This window comes from Eubalaena glacialis, chromosome 9, assembly GCF_028564815.1.
Source record: "Eubalaena glacialis isolate mEubGla1 chromosome 9, mEubGla1.1.hap2.+ XY, whole genome shotgun sequence".
Taxonomy (NCBI): Eukaryota; Metazoa; Chordata; class Mammalia; order Artiodactyla; family Balaenidae; genus Eubalaena; species Eubalaena glacialis.
This window is the reverse complement of record NC_083724.1, coordinates 86,308,640-86,329,870: the sequence shown is the minus strand read 5'-3', so window position 1 is coordinate 86,329,870 and position 21,231 is coordinate 86,308,640.

The window sequence follows — 21,231 nt, the reverse complement described above, 5'->3', positions numbered from 1 at the left end:
GCTATTAGGAGACTAGTCAAATAAAGTATGAAGTATTCATACAATGGAATAATAAACCAGTTTAATAAGAATAAAAGAGATCTATTTATACTGCCCTGAAAAAAGTTTCCATATTTTGTCAACTGACAAAAGCCTACTTCACAGAAGAGTATAATCCATTCAGGTAACATCAAAGTACATAGATACATATATATCCTTATAAGTACATAGAAAAGTCTATAATGTTACACAAAGGGGAGTAAAATTTAGAGAACTAACGAGGGAAAAAGACTTAATTTCATACTTAATTTCAACTTATATGCTTTGTGAAATTTTTTAACATGAGCTTGTATTATTTTCATAATATGAAATGGGAAAAATTATTCTTATTTTATATGCACATATGCAAACAAGAGTAAATGAAAATATTCTAAAAAATAAACTAGATATATCTATGGTCCATCTTTTTTTTTAAATTTATTTATTTAATTTATTTATTTTTGGCTGTGTTGGGTCTTCGTTGATGCGCGTGGACTTTCTCTTGTTGCGGCGAGCGGGGGCTGCTGTTTGTTGCAGTGAGCAGGCTTCTCATTGTGGTGGCTTCCCTTGTTGTGCAGTACAGACTCTAGGCCTGGGCTTCAGTAGTTGTGGCACTCAGGCTCAGTAGTTGTGGCTCGCAGGCTCAGTAGTTGTGGCACACGGGCTTAGTTGCTCTGTGGCGTGTGGGATCTTCCCGGACCAGAGCTTGAACCCATGTCCCCTGTATTGGCAGGTGGATTCTCAACTACTGCGCCACCAGGGAAGCCCTATGGTCCACCTTGACTATAAAACTCTCTGGAAGTATACGAATTCTTTACTTGGGGACCTGAAGAACATGAAAACTGTATACATAAACTCAAAACCTCCAGAAACTTTTGAACATAAATGTATCTGGCATGAAATTTGTCTTAGGTATAACTATTTTCTTTTTTCTGAGTGTATTTATGGATACTCCACTTCATTCCAAAAAGAACTTGATTTATTAAAATGTATGTAAATTGTTCTATAAGATTAAAATAAGTGAGAAAATCCAACAGAATGCAAATGGGGGAGGATAAATAAATGAAGTTAGAAATAGGATAAGTAGGGGGAAATTGTATGCTATGACATCCCGGTGTCTCCCTAGCTTTAGTGGTCCAATGTCTCTGCAAAGAGAGAAACAACAGTTTCAGACTTCACTGTGCCAACAAGGTTACAGAAAACCAATCACTTGTGAAGAGTCCAGTTATTCAGGGTGGTGAATCCTGAGAGAAATTTCTTTCATGATTCCTCATAAGAAAATATACTGCTACATTAACAGGGTTCTCAAGAAAATTCTACAGAGATGAGTTTTCATGGGGCGGTATCTATTTGGGTTATGGTAAAGAGAAGGGAAAATATATTATTTCTCTTTACTTTTTAGTGTGGGATCTTCTTCAAAAAAAAACAAAACAGAAAAAAACAGACATTTTACTCACCCAGTTCATAATCATGATATGCAATTTAGATAACCAAAATTGCAAAAAAAAAGAAAATGCTAATGACAAAGCAATGTTTGCCTACCTGCTATCTCCAGCACCTAGCAGGGTGCCTGGTGTATGTAGGCATTCAACGGAAGTGTTCAAACATGATGAACTTGGACTTTGTGTAAACATTCTAAAACAATCTCTTCTGCTGTTTTCCATGATGTTTTTTATCAGTGACAAAATGGACTACAAAGTGGGAAAACACACAATAGAAGCTTGGAATTTCTTTCAAAACATACTCCTTCCTTTCTCTACTTGCCCTAGGAGTTGGGAGGTGGGGCAAAACCGTTAAAAGATAAGTTTTCTGGCATGAAACCAGGAACAGTTCAAAAGGTGCTATTGTACTGCTGTCAGCTTGAGGAACTGTGCCACAGAACTCATAAGAATGATATGGGAAACCTGTGATTTAATCAGCTGCAGACTCGTTACCCACAGGACCTACACAGAGATGCATCCATCCATCAGGGTGTCAGGTACGTATTTCATAAAGGTTGGGGGGCGGGGTGATTTAGGAGTTAGGGCAGAAGTTGAAGGCAGAAGCTGGAGTCCACCCAAGCACTTGTCCCTGGTAGGGAACCTTATGCTGGTGGCAGCTACATGGCCTCTCACCTTTAAAAATATAGAAGTAAATCCACCACGCCCTTTGGTGAACCCCCCACCAAGGACTGACACAGACTGACTTCACTCCCTAGTAACAAAACTCATTATGACAGTCAAACGTTTTACCCTCTAAAGATCTAACTTTGCACTCATATATTAACCTAGCAGCCCTTCCAACATGGAACACGTTCCTAACAGAAGTTTCTAGAGGAAGGGCAATTGCACCAGAATGAGAAGGTCAGCAAGGGAGAGAGAAAGCCCAGAAGCACCTCAAACCAGCTAACCGCTCACTACTAACCAAACCATACCACCATCTCTGGGAGCCGTGAAAGCACTAAACCGCCTTCTGTTAGTATAGTCTCATCCTCGTAAAGCAGTCAACCAAAGTGCCACAAAAATTGAAATCCTGACGGCCAGTTGAAGGCAGGCCGAGTGCCCTCATGTCCCCCCAAGCCTGAAAGAAACAGCCACACCAATGGCAAGCCAGGCTTCTGAGGCTGATGAGGAAAGGGGGTGGACCACACAGCCATCAACCACAGGCTCACTTACTCCTTTCTTCATTCGCCTACTTCTTTCCTTCCCAGCGAGACTGCAAATCCATGCCTTCTCTTCCCTTTGTATCTCCAGCATTGCTGAAGAGTCCCGAATGAGTTAAACATCATCCATCAATGCTGACTGATCAATACAATCCTGTGTGAACAGCCAGTGGAACACATGCAATGACACCATACACACCAACTGAAATGCATCCTATTTTTAAAGACATCTAAAGAGCAAAATTCTACATATTTTATTCTGTAATCCAACCCAAGACCTTGAACTGCAATATCAAAGTTCCAAAATTCTATCACACAAGTAGGAAAGGATGCAAGTGACGAGACCAAAAGGGGCTGAAGAATGTAATAAAAATTAACACCCCTTTTCCAGGAAGATTAAAGGCTCCATCGCTATTCCTTTGCAGATGAAGAGAGTCAGCTACAAGAGATGGATTGTGAAAATAATTGCACAAAGAACAAGGTGTCAGAGGAGGGGCAGGCTGGGATGGGAGAGTCCATTGGGCAGTCCCAGGGCTCCTGCTACCACATGGCGCTCTCTCCCTTACCTGAGACCTGAAAGAAATTCTCTTGCCAGGCCCCCAAGGTGTCACTGCTACCAAACAAATTACAGACGCCCTAAGAAAGTCCCTTCTGCAAACAGTATCTCTTGCTAGACATAAACACCTCCTTTCAAAGCTTGAAATTTATTAGCGCCCAAATGATGTTTATGACCCTGCAGCTTGTGATCCTGTCATGGATTCTATCAACCAAGGAGACTGGATTAGCTCATGGACCTAGGCATTTACGGGTCTGAAGTGAGCCACTGTTCAAAGAGGGCTGAGGACAGATGGAACTGATCTACCCACAGGTGGATGAGGACCACTGGTGCAAAACGGGCCTGGGCTGCCTGAAAGAACACGCGGGACCAAGGGCTAGAGGCAAAATAATCAATTGGCTATCAGCACCACAGCCAACAATCAACCAGGAGCCATAACCAAAAGAAGCTGGCCACCGGAGAGAAAAAGCAACCAAATGCTGGGGCAGTACCACAACCAGCAAGGAAAAAGCAGCAAGATTTCTTCATTGAAATCAAACTGCAAAAGATGAATAAATGTCAGTGGAATTTCTTCTTAAAGGAACTTTCCGAGTTATCTATAGAAACAAATACAAGAGGAATGCATTTTTGACATTGTGGTTTGGTTTGGTTTTGATTTTTTAATTTTTAAAAGCTAGGGTTGTCTGCCTTTTTAAAATGCAGTTTCAACATCTGCAAACTTAACCAGAACACTTCAAGAGAAGAGGAAAATTTGGATAAACACTGAAGGTTACTCACTGGGTTAGGAGTTCAGGGAAAGAGAAAAAAAAAAGCAGAGTCAATTGAAATTTATTGAAATACTAAACTCCCCCAAAATATAGATGGTATAAAGAAATAACCACTTTAGTATTTTGTTATCATCTTCTGCAGTAGCTCCTAATTTTTCTCAACACTAGTTAATTCATAGTTCATTGTTATAAGGAAAATATAACATGACAGTAATGAAGACATTTAAATTACAAACTTTGACCTTTATCTTTGGGCCCTATCTCTAGAAAACGAGTAATTGTATCACGGTCTTTTAGAAAGCCCTTTCAAAGAGAGACTTCTAGATTTATTTCCTGGGTAGCAGGCTCTGAAAGATCAAGCCAATCCTGAATGGTGTTTCAGAGCTTTAAGTCTTTTGAGAGCTGAGACTACAACTTTATTCACACATATTTGGACATTATTTGACATATGAAAAAGAAAAAACTGCTCAGTCTTGGGTAGGGTGAAAAAGATGAAAAAAGCACGGTCCCCGCAGATTCAAGGAGCTTACCTTCCTATTAGGACATTTGCACAAATAACTAAAGCACACACGTGTGTAAAATGTATAAGGGACTAAATGTATGTTCTATGTATTTATTTCCTTATACACACTTATAGATGAAAAAGGTATCCCTCATATATATGTGTGTGTGTGCATCTGTGTGCATTATGTATATGCGTATGCATATGCATATGTATATGTATATTGTCCAATATATGTATAGATTGTCTAAGAGCCTGTGTAGGCCTTCTCCATAAGCGGCATGTGTGTCCTTCTGTCAGCTTGCCCACTTGCCATTCTCATGGATGTAAATTATAGAAAGGTGGTCTGAAGTTGTTCATCAGTTCTTTAGCTATAATAAAGCACTGTTCCTAAAAATTTTACTCACTCTCTGATTATTATCCTTCCCAAAACTTACTCTATGCCTAACCAATAGTAAATGAATGTACAAATTGTATTTATTTTAAAAGTTTCTCTTTACACTTTCCCCTACATATTTTGTCAACTTCAGAATTCCAGCAATATTAACCTCTACTACATCTGAATGTGACAGGATTAGGACAGTAGCAAGATAGGCTCGATTACTCATTCCCAGCTTGCCAGTCTACACATCATTTTATGTTTGTTATTCAGTTTTGTCAGCTCTCTGCCTTACACATTAAAGCAGCTTTCTGGGAAAGAGTTAACCACCAGTTGATGAGCCATAACCTTTGTTTTAGCTTGAAATCTAGATTCTGCCAAGTCTTTGGAAAAGTCAAATTGGACAATTATCTACATAGTTGAGGGGAAAGACTGTTGCCTTTCTGATCTGGGTGATCCGCCGTGATTACCAGCCGGTTCTTGTCGAATGCCCACTGGGTGCATATCCTTGTGGAAAGGCATTTTCAGTCCTTGCCCTTAGACAACAAATGAGAATATCTACAGAGTCATTGAATTACCTCGCAGGGCCCTATTTCTCTCCCTCTCCATCCTAGTGGAGACCTGGCTGTGTTTTTCTCAGGACAGTGCTGGTGTCTGCAGGGCTGGGGCTGGGGGTGAGGGGAGCCGGTGAAGGCAAGCCCTCCTACACTCTAACCAGAGCAATCACGGCGTGCCTGCAGCAAAGCACTTAACCTATTTATGTCTCCATCTCCCATTTGTAAAACAGGGTAATTATAACCTCCCTGCCCTATATGCCTGTTGGGAAGGTTCATTAATGTTTGTAAATCACTTTGAAGATGGAGTGATTGCTCACTGCTGTGGCAGGTGGAAGATCTCTGGTCCCAGTCCTTCCTCCCTGTTTCCCGGCAGCTCTCTTAGAGGAGAGAGAAAAAGTAACAAATTACTCTTGCCAGTCCCTTTTCCTATTTACATTGAATATCCAAGGGGAAACTTATTAACCCTTTTTCCTAAATTTCTATGTTCTCAGTTCTACATGTGTTCATCACAACCCAGAAAGCATTAATATTTTTAGATGTGATAACTTAAAGTTAACATTTTTGTAAAATTCCACAAAGATTATGGAATCATCATCAATAGTTTTTCTATGCATCAGTGTATACCCATGTTATGTTCAAGGGTATACTTCTATGAATTTAAAAACATGAATCTCGAATGCTATCTGCTAGTGTATCTAACACCTAAATCAGTTAATGTTCTTCAAAGAATAAACCACATTTTAAGTTGCACATAAAACAGATACATACACAAATACACACTTAAGTGTGTGGCGTGAACATAGATATATTATTTTATGTTAAAAACGCAAAACAGTGTACTTTAACAAAAAACCCTTTTGGGTATTAAAATGTCTCACAAGAACCACATTATAAGGATGCATTAGTTTACTTTGGTTACTTTTCTTTAATTTCAAAAACATAAAAAAATAAACTTTTGGACTTCCCTGGTGGCGCAGTGGTTAAGAATCTGCCTGCTAATGCAGGGGACACGGGTTCGAGCCCAGGTCCGGGAAGATCCCACATGCCATGGAGCAACTAAGCCTGTGCGCCACAACTACTGAGCCTGCGGTCTAGAGCCCGCGAGCCACAACTACTGAGCCCATGTGCCACAACTACTGAAGCCCGCGTGCCTAGAGCCCATGCTCCACAATGAAGAGTAGCCGCAACTAGAGAAAGCCCATGCGCAGCAACAAAGACCCAATGCAGCCCAAAATAAATAAATAAATAAATTTATTTTTAATAATAAATAAATAAATAAATAAACTTTAAAAACCATTTTGACTTAAATGATCATCATTAGGGTGTTAGCTACATGAAACATGGTACATCCAAACAGTGTGTGGGGTGTGTGTGTGTGTGTGTGCACGCACGCATGTGTGTGTGTATGGAATGGCATTCTAGATATGTTTTTAACTTAAAAAAAAATACAACATACTTTTCATACTTTTCATACCTATGTACTTTTCATAAGTTATCATTTATGTTTTTAAAAGGGATATATACAATCGTCCTTTGTTACCTGAGGGGGATTGGTTCCAGAACCCCCTCGGATATCAAAATCCATGAATGCTCAAGTCCCTTATACATATCTAATGGTATAGTATTTGAATATAACCTATGTACATCCTGTATATACTATAAATCATCTCTAGATTACTTATAATACCTAATACAATGTAAATGCTATGTAAATAGTTGTAAATACAATGTAAGTGCTATGTAAATAGTTGCCAGTGTATGTTAAGTTCAAGTTTTGCTTATTGGACCTTTCTGGAATTTTTTTTCTGAATATTTTCCATCCATGGTTGGTTGAATCCACAGATGCAGAACCCTCGGATATGGAACCTTCAGATTCAGAGGGCCGGTATATGTGTGTGTAGGCATGTAAATACATGAATACAGAAAAAAAAAGGCAATAATAGTTACTTCTGGAAAAAGAGATTAGAGGACTTAAATTAAAGGCTGTAGGCAAAAGTCTTAACATTTACATATACTCTGTTTGGCTTATTTAATATTTTTAACATAAGAATGCACCATTTCTAATTAAAAATGTAAGAGCCACATTAGTATATTTTGTTATTAACTTGACACCTATGATATTTTTTCTTGGTAACATAATTGTTTTATAGTGTATACTACTAAGGAAATTGTCAACTATGCAGAAAGTAAACTGTTGTCATAATATTTCAAAATTGTCTGACTTAGGGGTATATGGGAAATCTCTGTACCTTCTCCTCAATTTTATTGTAAACGTAAAACTGCTGTAAAAAATAATGTATTTTTTTAAATTTCCTGGCTACAGTAGGATGAAATTGCTGTAAAATATCACCCCAACTATGCTCAAATGAACCTAAAGACCATTTTCTTTGGCATAAAAAGATATAGATACCCATTGATGAATATGTAAAATATTTATCCATTATTGTAATGTGATCACGCATAAGGAATTGCTTTATACTCCTCTCCCAGAATTAATCTTCTTGTAAACAAGGAAAAGATCTTTTTCATATAATTTCCCCCAGAAGTCTAGCTCAACACCTGGCAAATAATGATATTCAAAAAATATTTATCAAATAAATAAATAAATAAACGGACCTCTCTCTGTGATATCTTGCCTATTCTAATTTAATAGGTTTCTTTAATGTGGAACTTTTCAAAACCTTTAATAAATAATTGCACATTGTAAATTCAATGAGTTAAATATAGTACACAGCATTTCCCAAACTTGTTTTACCATGCAAAATTTTGCCCACAAAATCCTTTGTAGTATTAGAGGTAATGAAGTCTAGACAACCAAATATGGAAAATATTGCATTGGCTTTTAATTTTCACCTCATTGTTTCCTAAAATTCAAGGTCAGCAGAGACCTGTAGTGTTCAATGAATATTCATGGGGTCCCTGCATCTCCCGTACTCCCCTATTGTTGGGTCAGGGCCACATGATTGCAACTGGCACATAGGAATGTGAGAGCAAGTAATGTGCCATTTCTATTCCAAGGCACCTGAAAGTCGATGGATCTCTTCCATCTTTCCCTTCCTTTGCTGTGGCTAGTCTGGAAGTCAGTTGTTGAAATGATGACCTCACAAGTTGAAGGGACTCTCCAACTCACCAGATGTAGAAGACCACCTGCCAACTTACATCAGGGCTTGTGGTGAGCAAGAAATGTACTTTTGGAAACAACCTAAATGTCCATTGACAGAGGAATGGATAAAGAAGATGTGGTACATATATACAATGAAATATTACCCAGCTATTAAAAAGAATGAAGTAATGTCATTTGCAGCAACATGGATGGACCTAGAGATTGTCATACTGAAGTAAGTCAGACAGAGAAAGAGAAATATCGTATGATATCACTTATATGCAGAATCTAAGGAGAAATGATACAAATGAACTTATTTAAAAAACAGAAACACACTCACAGACTTTGATAACAAACTTATGGTTGGGGGCATGGGAAGGGTAGAGGGAAGTGATAGTTAGGGAGTTTGGGATTGACATGTACACACTGCTATATTTAAAATAAATAACCAGGGGATTAGGAACCAAGATGGCAGAGTAGAAGGATGTGCTCTCACTCCCTCCTGGGAGAACACCAGAATCACAACTAGCTGCTGGACAATCATCGACAGGAAGACACTGGAACTCACCAAAAAAGATACCCCACATCCAAAGAAAAAGGAGAAGCCACAATGAGATGGTAGGAGGGGCGCAATCACAGGAAAATCAAATCCCATAACTGCTGGGTGGGTGACTCACAGACTGGAGAACACTTATACCACAGAAGTCCACCCACTGGAGTGAAGGTTCTGAGCCCCACGTCAGGTTCCCAACCTGGGGGTCCGGCAACGGGAGGAGGAATTCCTAGAGAATCAGACTTTGAAGGCTAGTGGGATTTGATTGCAGGACTCTGACAGGACTGGGGGAAACAGAGACTCCACTCTTGGAGGGCACACACAAAGTAGTGTGCACATCGGGACCCAGGGGAAGGAGCAGTGACCCCAGGGGAGACTGAACCAGACCTACCTGCTAGAGTTGGAGGGTCTCCTGCAGAGGTGGGCGGTGGCTGTGGCTCACCGTGGGGACAAGGACACTGGCAGCAGAAGTTCTGGGAAGTATTCCTTGGCTTGAGCCCTCCCAGAGTCTGCCATTAGCCCCACCAAAGAGCCCACATAGGCTCCAGTGTTGGGTTGCCTCAGGCCAAACAACCAACAGGGAGGGAACCCAGCCCCACCCATCAGAGGTCAGGCGGATTAAAGTTTTACTGAGCTCTGCCCTCCAGAGCAACAGTCAGCTCTACCTACCACAAGTCCCTCCCATCAGGGAACTTGCACAAGCCTCTTAGATAGCCTCATCCACCAGAGGGCAGAGAGCAGATGCAAGAAGAACTACAATCCTGCAGCCTGTGGAACAAAAACCACACTCACAGAAAGATAGACAAGATGAAAAGGCAGAGGGCTATGCGCCAGATGAAGGAACAAGATAAAACACCAGTAAAACAACTAAATGAAGTGGAGATAGGCAACCTTCCAGAAAAAGAATTCAGAATAATGATAGTGAAGATGATCCAGGACCTCGGAAAAAGAATGGAGGCAAAGATCGAGAAGATTCAAGAAATGTTTACCAAAGACCTAGAACAATTAAAGAACAAAAAAACAGAGATGAACAATACAATAACTGAAATGAAAACTACATTAGAAGGAATCAATAGCAGAATAACTGAGGCAGAAGAACCGATAAGTGACCTGGAATGCAGAATGGTGGAATTCACTGCTGTGGAACAGAATAAAGAAAAAAGAATGAAAAGAAATGAAGACAGCCTAAGAGACCTCTGGGACAACATTAAACGCAACAATGTTTGCATTATGGGGTACCAGAAGGAGAACAGAGAGACAAAGGACCAGAGAAAATACTTGAAGAGATTATAGTCGAAAACTTCCCTAACATGGGAAAGGAAATAGCTACCCAAGTCCAGGAAGCTCAGCAAGTCCCATACAGGGTAAACCCAAGGAGAAACATGCCAAGACACATAGTAATCAAACTGGCAAAAATTAAAGACAAAGAAAAATTATTGAAAGCAGCAAGGGAATAAGGACAACATACAAGGGAACTCCCATAAGGTTAAGAGCTGATTTCTCAGCAGAAACTCTACAAGCCAGAAGGGAGTGGCATGATATACTTAAAGTGATGAAAGGGAAGAACCTACAACCAAGATTACTCTACCCGGCAAGGATCTCATTTAGATTCTATGGAGAAATGAAAAGCTTTACAGACAAGCAAAAGCTAAGAGAATTCAGCACCACCAAACCAGCTCTACAACAAATGCTAAAGGAACTTCTCTAAGTGGGAAACACAAGAGAAGAAAAGGACCTACAAAAACAAACCCAAAACAATTAAGAAAATGGTCATAGGAACATACATATCGATAATTACCTTAAACGTAAATGGATTAAATGCTCCAACCAAAAGACAAAGGCTTGCTGAATGGATACAAAAACAAAGCCCATCTATATGCTGTCTACAAGAGACCCACATCAGACCTATGGACACATACAGACTGAAAGTGAGGGGATAGAAAAAGATATTCCATGCCAATGGAAATCAAAAGAAAGCTGGAGTAGCAATACTCATAACAGAAAAAATAGACTTTAAAATGAAGAATGTTACAAGAGACAAGGGAGGACACTACATAATCACCAAGGGATCGATCCAAGAAGAAGATATAACAATTATAAATATATATGCACCCAACATAGGAGCACCTCAATACATAAGGCAACTGGTAACAGCTATAAAAGAGGAAATCGACAGTAACACAATAATAGTGGGGGACATTAACACCTCACTTACACCAATGGACAGATCATCCAAAATGAAAGTAAATAAGGAAACAGAAGCTTTAAATGACACAATAGACCAGATAGATTTAATTGATATTTATAGGACATTCCATCCAAAAACAGCAGATTACACTTTCTTCTCAAGTGCACATGGCACATTCTCCAGGATAGATCACATCTTGGGTCACAAATCAAGCCACAGTAAATTTAAGAAAATTGAAATCATATCAAGCATCTTTTCTGACTGCAACGCTATGAGATTAGAAATGAATTACAGGAAAAATAACATAAAAAACACAAACACATGGAGGTTAAATAATACATTATTAAATAACCAAGAGATCACTGAAGAAATCAAAGAGGAAATCAAAAAATACCTAGAGACAAATGACACTGAAAACACGACAATCCAAAACCTATGGGATGCAGCGAAAGCAGTTCTAAGAGGGAAGTTTATAGCTATACAAGCTTACCTCAAGAAACAAGAAAAATCTCAAATAAACAATCTAACCTTACACCTAAAGGAACTAGAGAAAGAAGAACAAACAAAACCCAAAGTTAGCAGAAGGAAAGAAATCATAATGATCATAGCAGAAATCAATGAAATAGAAACAAAGAAAACAATAGCAAGGATCAATAAAACTAAAAGCTGGTTCTTTGAGAAGATAAACAAATTGATAAACCATTAGCCAGACTCACCAAGAAAAAGAGGGAGAGGACTCAAATCAATAAAATTAGAAATGAAAAAGGAGAAGTTACAACAGACACCTCAGAAATACAAAGCATCCTAAGAGACTACTACAAGCAACTCTATGCCAATAAAATGGACAACATGGAAGAAATGGACAAATCCTTAGAAAGGTATAACCTTCCAAGACTGAACCAGGAAGAAATAGAAAATATGAACAGACCAATCACAAGTAATGAAATTGAAACTGTGATTAAAAATCTTCCAACAAACAAAAGTCCAGGACCAGATGGCTTCACAGGTGAATTCTATCAAATATTTAGAGAAGAGCTAACACCCATCCTTCTCAAACTCTTCCAAAAAATTACAGAGGACGGAACACTCCAAAACTCATTCTATGAGGCCACCATCACCCTGATACCAAAACCAGACAAAGATACTACAAAAAAAGAAAATTACAGACCAATATCACTGATGAACATAGATGCAAAAATCCTCAACAAAATACTAGCAAACAGAATCCAACAACACATTAAGAGGATCATACACCATGATCAAGTGGGATTTATCCCAGGGATGCAAGGATTCTTCAATATATGCAAATCAATCAATGTGATACACCATATTAACAAACTGAAAGATAAAAACCATATGATCATCTCAATAGATGTAGAAAAATCTTTTGACAATATTCAACACCCATTTTGATAAAAACTCTCCAGAATGATGGCATAGAGGGAACCTACCTCAACATAATAAAGGCCATATATGACAAACCCACAGCAAACATCATTCTCAATGGTGAAAAACTGAAAGCATTTCCTCTTAGATCAGGAAAGAGACAAGGATGTCCACTCTCACCACTATTATTCAACATAGTTTTGGAAGTCCTAGCCACGGCAATCAGAAAAGAAAAAGAAATAAAAGGAATACAAATTGGAAGAGAAGAAGTAAAACTGTCACTGTTTGCAGATGACATGATACTATACGTAGAGAATCCTAAAGATGCCACCAGAAAATGACTAGAGCTAATCAATGAATTTGGTAAAGTTTCAGGATACAAAATTAATGCACAGAAATCTCTTGCATTCCTATACACTAATGATGAAAAATCTGAAAGAGAAATTAAGGAAACACTCCCATTTACCATTGCAACAAAAAGAATAAAATACCTAGGAATAAACCTACCTAGGGAGACAAAAGATTTGTATGCAGAAACCTATAAGACACTGATGAAAGAAATTAAAGATGATACCAACAGATGGAGAGATATACCATGTTTTTGGATTGGAAGAATCAATATTGTGAAAATGACTATACTACCCAAAGCGATCTACAGATCCAATGCAATCCTTATCAAATTACCAATGGCATTTTTTACAGAACTAGAACAAAAAAATCTTAAAATTTGTGTGGAGACACGAAAGACTCCGAATAGCCAAAGCAGTGTTGAGGGAAAAAAACGGAGCTGGAGGAATCAGACTCCCTGACTTCAGACTATACTACAAAGCTATGGTAATCAAGACAATATGGTACTGGCACAAAAACAGAAACATAGATCAATGGAACACGATAGAAAGCCCAGAGATAAACCCACACACCTATGGTCAACTAATCTATGACAAAGGAGGCAAGGATATGCAATGGAGAAAAGACAGCCTCTTCAATAACTGGTGCTGGGAAAACTGGACAGCTACATGTAAAAGAACGAAATTAGAACACTCCCTAACACCATACACAAAAATAAACTCAAAATGCATTAGAGACCTAAATGTAAGACCGGACACTATAAAACTCTTAGAGGAAAACATAGGAAGAACACTCTTTGACATCAATCACAGCAAGATCTTTTTTGATCCACCTCCTAGAGTAATGGAAATAAAAACAAAAATAAACAAATGAGACCTAATGAAACTTCAAAACTTTTGCACAGCAAAGGAAACCATAAACAAGATGAAAAGACAACCCACAGAATGGGAGAAAATATTTGCAAATGAATCAATGGAAAAAGGATTAATCTCCAAGATATATAAACAGCTCATGCAGCTCAATATTAAAAAAACAAATAACCCAATCCAAAAATGGGCAGAAGACCTAAATAGACATTTCTCCAAAGAAGACATACAGATGGCCAAGAAGCACATGACAAGCTGCTCAACATCACTAATTATTAGAGAAATGCAAATCAAAACTACAATGAGGTATCACCTCACACCTGTCAGAATGGGCATCATCAGAAAATCTACAAACAACAAATGCTGGAGAGGGTGTGGAGAAAAGGGAACCCTCTCACACTGTTGGTGAGAATGTAAATTGATACAGCCACTAAGAAGAACAGTATGGAGGTTCCTTATAAAACTAAAAATAGAATTACCATATGGCCCAGAAATCCCACTACTGGGCATATACCCAGTGAAAACCATAATTCAAAAAGACACATACACCCCAATGTTCATTGCAGCACTATTTACAATAGCCAGGTCATGGAAGCAAGCTAAATGCCCATCGACAGACAAATGGATAAAGAAGTAGTGGTACATATATACAATGGAATATTACTCAGCCATAAAAAGCAACGAAATTAGGTCATTTGTAGAGATGTGGATGGATCTAGAGACTCTCATACAGAGGGAAGTAAGTCAGAAAGAGAAAAACAAATATCGTATATTAACGCATATATGTGCAACCTAGAAAAATGATACAGATGAACCGGTTTGCAGGGCAGAAATAGAGACACAGATGTAGAGAACAAACGTATGGACACCAAGGGGGGAAAGTGGCGGGGGTGGGGTGGTGGTGTGTTGAATTGGGAGATTATAATTTACATATATACACTAATATGTATAAAATGGATAACTAATAAGAACCTGTTGTATAAAAAAATAAATAAAATTCTAAAATTAAAAAAAAAGACTAGATCTTAACTGTTCTCACCACAAAAGAAAATGAAAACTATGTGATGTGATAGAGGTTTTAGCCAACACACTCAGTCCTCATCATATTGCAATATATAAATGTATCAAATCATCACATTGTACACCTTAAACTTACACAATATTATATTTCAATTATATCTCAGTCTTTAAAAAGACTATCTTTTGTGTCAATCATCTTTAGAAAGGGTGGTTTTAAAATCACCAAGATTAAAAGCAAATATTCATATTGCCACAGACTGAATATCTCAGTTTCTGAACAGCTGGTGATTACAACCAAATTTATCATTTACCCATTACCATTACACAATCTGTTCTTGTAATGAAAGACAGTTATATAAAAGGACAAATGTTAGGCATCTATCCAAAAGAATGCTCTTGGAGTAACAGCTTCAGATACCAATTTAGATATAACCCATCTATTAAGAGGATTTCAAAGGAATATTGGGAGGGATTTTGGGGGTAGTGGTTTTTATTTTCTTCATTTGCAACTTAACAGTTACCCCACTAATATGTCCTATTGGTCTTGTCTTCTTTTTAACTACTTCTGACTTTTCCCATCAGAGAAATCCACAAATATCTCATTCTGGAATGAAATCCAATCATTCAAGATCAAATCTCCATTTAGGACTTGAGAAAATAACCTTAATATATAAAGCATCCTTGGATTTTTCCATGAAGTAATTGACTGTGCAAAATAGAAAATATTACTCATAACATGAAGTTATCAGCACTGTACTAGAGAAGACACAAAACAGCCGGTCCAGCTGTCTCAAAGGTTCTAAGGGGCAGACACTCAGTTGAAACATTTGCTTTGACTTCTCATTTGACTGTCAAGTCTAATTACATAAGGGTGATTTGTGGTCCACACTAATTAGCTAAGAGGTTTGGACATTAATCCACTACTCAATAAGCAGCTCTCTGCAATGAGGTGGTTTTCAAAAAAACCAGTTCTGGCTTTATTGGTCTAGGATCTATTAGGATGAGGAGATATGCACACATGCTCCTGAATGCCAGCTGAAGACATGCAGACTGTACACTTTTACACAGGGAGCTCTTTCTTCCTGGTTCCCTCTATGTCTTGTGGGTGCATCACCCAAGAGCAAGTAGGGTGAGTTGAAGAAAGTGGGGAATACCACAAGGAGAACTTCAGTAAAAAGGAACCTGTGTATATCTGATAAAGGACTAGTATCCAGAACATATAAAGAACCCTCACAACTCAAGAATAAAAAGACTGGACTTCCCTGGTGGCATAGTGGTTAAGAATCTGCCTGCCAGTGCAGGGGACACGGGTTCAAGCCCTGTTCCGGGAAGATCCCACATGCCACAGAGCAACTAAGCCCGTGTGCCACAACCACTGAGCCTGTGCTCTAGAGCCCACAAGCCACAACCACTGAAGCCCGCGCACCTAGAACCTGTGCTCCGCAACAAGAGAAGCCACCACAATGAGAAGCCCGCGCACCGCAACGAAGAGTAGCCCCCGCTCGCCGCAACCAGAGAAAGCCCGCTCACAGCAACGAAGACCCAACGCAGCCAAAAATAAATAAATAAATTTATTTTAAAAAAAAAGAATAAAAAGACTAATAACCCAGTTAAAATAGGGTTAATTCACGTTTTTCCAAGGTGGATATACGAATGACCAAGAAGCACATAAAAAGGTGCTCAACATTATTAGTCATTAAGGAAATAAGAATCAAAATCAAAATTAGCTATCACTTCACACCTACTAGGATGGCTAGAATAAAAAGTCAGATAACAATAAATGTTGGCAAAGATGTGGAGGAATTGACTTTATAGATGAGGAAACTGAGACACAATGAGGATACATGACTTCCCAAAGTCTCAAAGCTAGATTCAAACAAGGTTTTTGTCTTTAGAGTCCATACCACTATGGCATTTTGCATCCTCTATGTTCTGGAGCTTTCAGAAAGCTACTATGAAAATATCATAATCAAGCTTGCTTGGACAGTAATGGGATGGGCCAGAAGAGGAAATAAAACATGCGGAGGAATTGGAACCCTCATACACTGGTGGTGAGAATATAAAATGGTGTTTTAGAAAATAGCCTAGCAGTTCCTCTAAAACTTAAACATGGAGTTACCATATAACCCTGAAATTTCATTCCCAGGTATATACCCAAAAGAAAAAAACATACATCCACACAAAAGCATGTACATGAATGTTTATGACATTATTCATAATGGCCAAAAGTAGAAACAACTCAAATGTCCATCAGCTGATAAATGGATAAATAAAATGAGGTGTATCCATACAATGGAATATTATTCAGCATAGAAAGAAATAAAGTACTGATACACACTACAACATAGATGAGCCTTGAAAACATTATGCTAAGTGAAAGAAACCAATCACAAAAGATCACATATGATATGACTTAATTCATAAAAAATGTCCAGAATGGGGAAATCTGTAGAGACAAAAAAGAGACAGAGAATAGACTAGTGGTTTCTTAGGGCTGGGTGAGGGTAGATGGAGGGGGAGGAGGGATAGAGTGGAGATAGATAAAAGCTATGAAATTTCTTTTTGAGGTGATGAAAATGTTCTAAAATTGTGCTAATTGTTGCTCATATCTGTGAATATGCTAAAAACCCACAGAATCATTCACTTCAAATGGGTGAATTGTATGGTATGTGGATTATATCTCAACAAAGCTTTTTTTTAAGGAAATAAAAAGGAAGCTGTGAGTATGATAAAAAAACTCTCGCTGGTTGCCACTGGTAGAAGTGAATGGCAGGAGGACGGAAGAAGAATAAAAAGAGCTGTGGAGAACCCATGGTCCCATCCAATGGCAAGTTAGTAAATCAGATGAGTGGCCTAAGAGTCACACAGCTGGCATGACAGCATCAGAGCCCCTTCATTCATTTAGTCATTTAACAAATGTTTATTGAGCACCTTCCATGTGCCAAGTTATGTTCTAAGAAAGTGAGATATAGCTGTAAACAATTGTTTGAAAAAGAGAGAGAGACAGACGGTGAAGGATGTTTACCGCTGTATTGCTGTGCTCTCAAAAACTGGAAACAACCTGACTCTCCATGAGGAATGGTTAAATAACCATGATGGAATTTTGTGCGTCTATGCATTTATTTTAAATTATTATTGCAGTCTATAACAACGGACCTGTTAGTATATTGAACCATATGAAATTACCAATCTTATAGGTCAAAATGGTCAAATATTGGCAAATATTGTTATGTTAAAAAATACATTGCATGTAGGCTCATCAATTGTAACAAAGGGACCACTCTGGTGGGGGATGTTGATAATGGAGGAGGCTATGCGTGTGTGGAGACAGGGGATATATGGTGAATCTCTGTACCTTCCAATCAATTTTGTTATGAACCTAAAACTGCTCTAAAAAATGAAGTCTATTAAACTGTAAAAAAAAATGTACACTGTGTTTAATAATATATGTATCTATATTTGTATATGTTTTTACTAAGATAGGGGGAAATGTGAAAGATAAATACTCGGCTGTTACTATTGTATATGCTAGGAGGGAGAGAAATGTCCGTGTGTGTGTGCACCTGTGTTGAGGAAGTATTAACTTTTTCTTTATATACCTTCACATTGTTTCATTTGTGACAATTATGTATTACTTTCATAATTAATAAGCATAATCAAAAATTACAAATAAAAAAGAGAACACAGGAGGTGCTTATGGAACTGAATCCACGATCCAGATTCATCGTCCTTTATCTTCAAGTTTAGTTACGGGCAGACTGTCTAGACGTGAACACCCACCATATGCTGAGGAAGTTTCATAGAAATGGGAATTAGCTGTGGATCTGGACTGTCTCGATAGCTACTCGAAAGGAAACACAATAAAAATAGTTTTGTAACATTTGTGATAAGACTACAGTACAAAGATTGATCAATTGACGTCATTAAATCAATTGCCCTTTGTGAGAGTTTCTGAAGACAAAGAAGTCCAAGGTATTTTATGTACAACATGAAATATGAGGTAGGAAATCAGCAGAGATAAGATTTCAGTACATTGATGTGTACCTTGATGGATTCCAATTTCCCTCCCTAACTCCTAAATGAAATCACAAACATTTGCTTCAAGTCTGGAATAAACTTGGAGCAAAGAGCTTATCTCTTCTTTTTTTAATGAATTGCACTTTATATCATGCTCCTCCTGGGCACCTAAGAACATTGGCAGCAACACAACTCGAGAGATCGAGTTGTGGGATCGTGGTTACAGGCACAATCTCTGGGCACAGGATGCCTGGGTTCAAACCTCAGTTCTGCCACTCACTGATTTGGACAGCCTCCTCCACCTTCACGTGTGTCCAGTTTCCCTATGTGTTCATTTATAAGGTGGGGATGACCATGAAAAGCTCCTCTAGGGACTGTTACGAGGATTAAATATGCTAATATAGGTAAAGCATTTAAAATTTTGCCTGGCATTATATAAACCTTATATGTTTTGTGCATTAAAAACTTCTCACACCTAAATAGACATTTCTCCAAAGAAGATATGCAGATTGCCAACAAACACATGAAAGGATGCTCAACATCACTAATCATTAGAGAATTGCAAATCAAAACTACAATGAGGTATCACCTCACACCTGTCAGAATGGCCATCATCAAAAAATCTGCAAACAATAAATGCTGGAAAGGGTGTGAAGAAAAGGGAACCCTCTTGCACTGTTGGTGGGAATGTAAATTGATACAGCCACTATGGAGAACAGTATGGAGGTTCCTTAAAAAACTAAAAATAGAACTACCATATGACCCAGCAATCCCACTACTGGGCATATACCCTGAGAAAACCATAATTCAAAAAGAGTCATGTATCACAATGTTCATTGCAGCTCTATTTACAATAGCCAGGACATGGAAGCAACCTAAGTGTCCATCAACAGATGAATGGATAAAGAAGATGTGGCACATATATACAATGGAATATTCCTCCGCCATAAAAAGAAACGAAATTGAGTTATTTGTAATGAGGTGGATGGACCTAGAGTCTGTCAAACAGAGTGAAGTAAGTCAGAAAGAGAAAAACAAATACCATATGCTAACACATATATATGGAATCTAAAAAAAAAAAAATTGGTTCTGAAGAACCTAGGGGCAGGACAGGAATAAAGATACCGATGTAGAGAATGGACTTGAGGACACAGGGAGGGGGAAGGGTAAGCTGAGACAAAGTGAGAGAGTGGCATGGACTTATATATACTACCAAACATAAAATAGATAGCTAGTGGGAAGCAGCTGCATAGCACAGGGAGATCAGCTCAGTGCTTTGTGAGGGGTGGGATAGGGAGGGTGGGAGGGAGATGCAAGAGGGAGGAGATATGAGGATATATGTATATGTATAACTGATTCACTTTATTATAAAGCAGAAACTGACATACCATTGTAAAGCAATTATACTCCAATAAAAATGTTAAAAATAAATAAATAAACAAATAAAAACTTCTCACAAAAGGTAACCCTCCTACACTGTTGGTAGAAATATAAATTGGTGCAGCCACTATGGAAAACAGTATGGAGGTTCCTTTAAAAACTAAAGACAAAGTTACCATATGATCCACCAATCCCACTCCTGGGCATATATCCAGAGAAAACTCTAATTCGAAAAGCTACATGCACCCCAGTGTCCACAGCAGCACTATTTACAATAGCCAAGACATGGAGACAACCTAAATGTCCATCAACAGATGAATGCATAAAGAATACGTGGTACATATATACAATGGAATATTATTGCAGCAACACGGATGGACCTAGAGATTATCATACTAAGTGAAGTAAGTCAGACAGAGAAAGACAAATATTGTATGATAAAAAATGATACAAATGAACTCATTTACAAAATAGAAACAGACTCACAGACATAGAAAACAAATTTGCAGTTACCAGAGGGGAAGGGGAGAGGGAAGGGATAAATTAGGAGTTTGGGATTAGCAGATACAGACTATTATATATAAAATAGATAGCAACAAGGTCCTATTGTATACTCAATATCTTGTAGTAAACTATAAAGGAAAAGAATCTGAAAAAGAATATATATATATGCATATATACGTATATATATGCATATATACGTATATATGTATATACATATATATAATCACCTTGCTGTACAACAGAAACTGACACAACATTGTAAATCAACTATATTTCAATAAAACAAAACAAAACAAAAAAAACTTCTCACAGTTTTGGCATGTTTTTCAAAAACTGGATATTACATGCTATTTTCTCTCATTCACTCACACACATATATTGATTGACTCCTGCCTGCCAGGCACTGTGCTAGGTGTTCAGAATAGTAAATGAATGAATGAATGAGT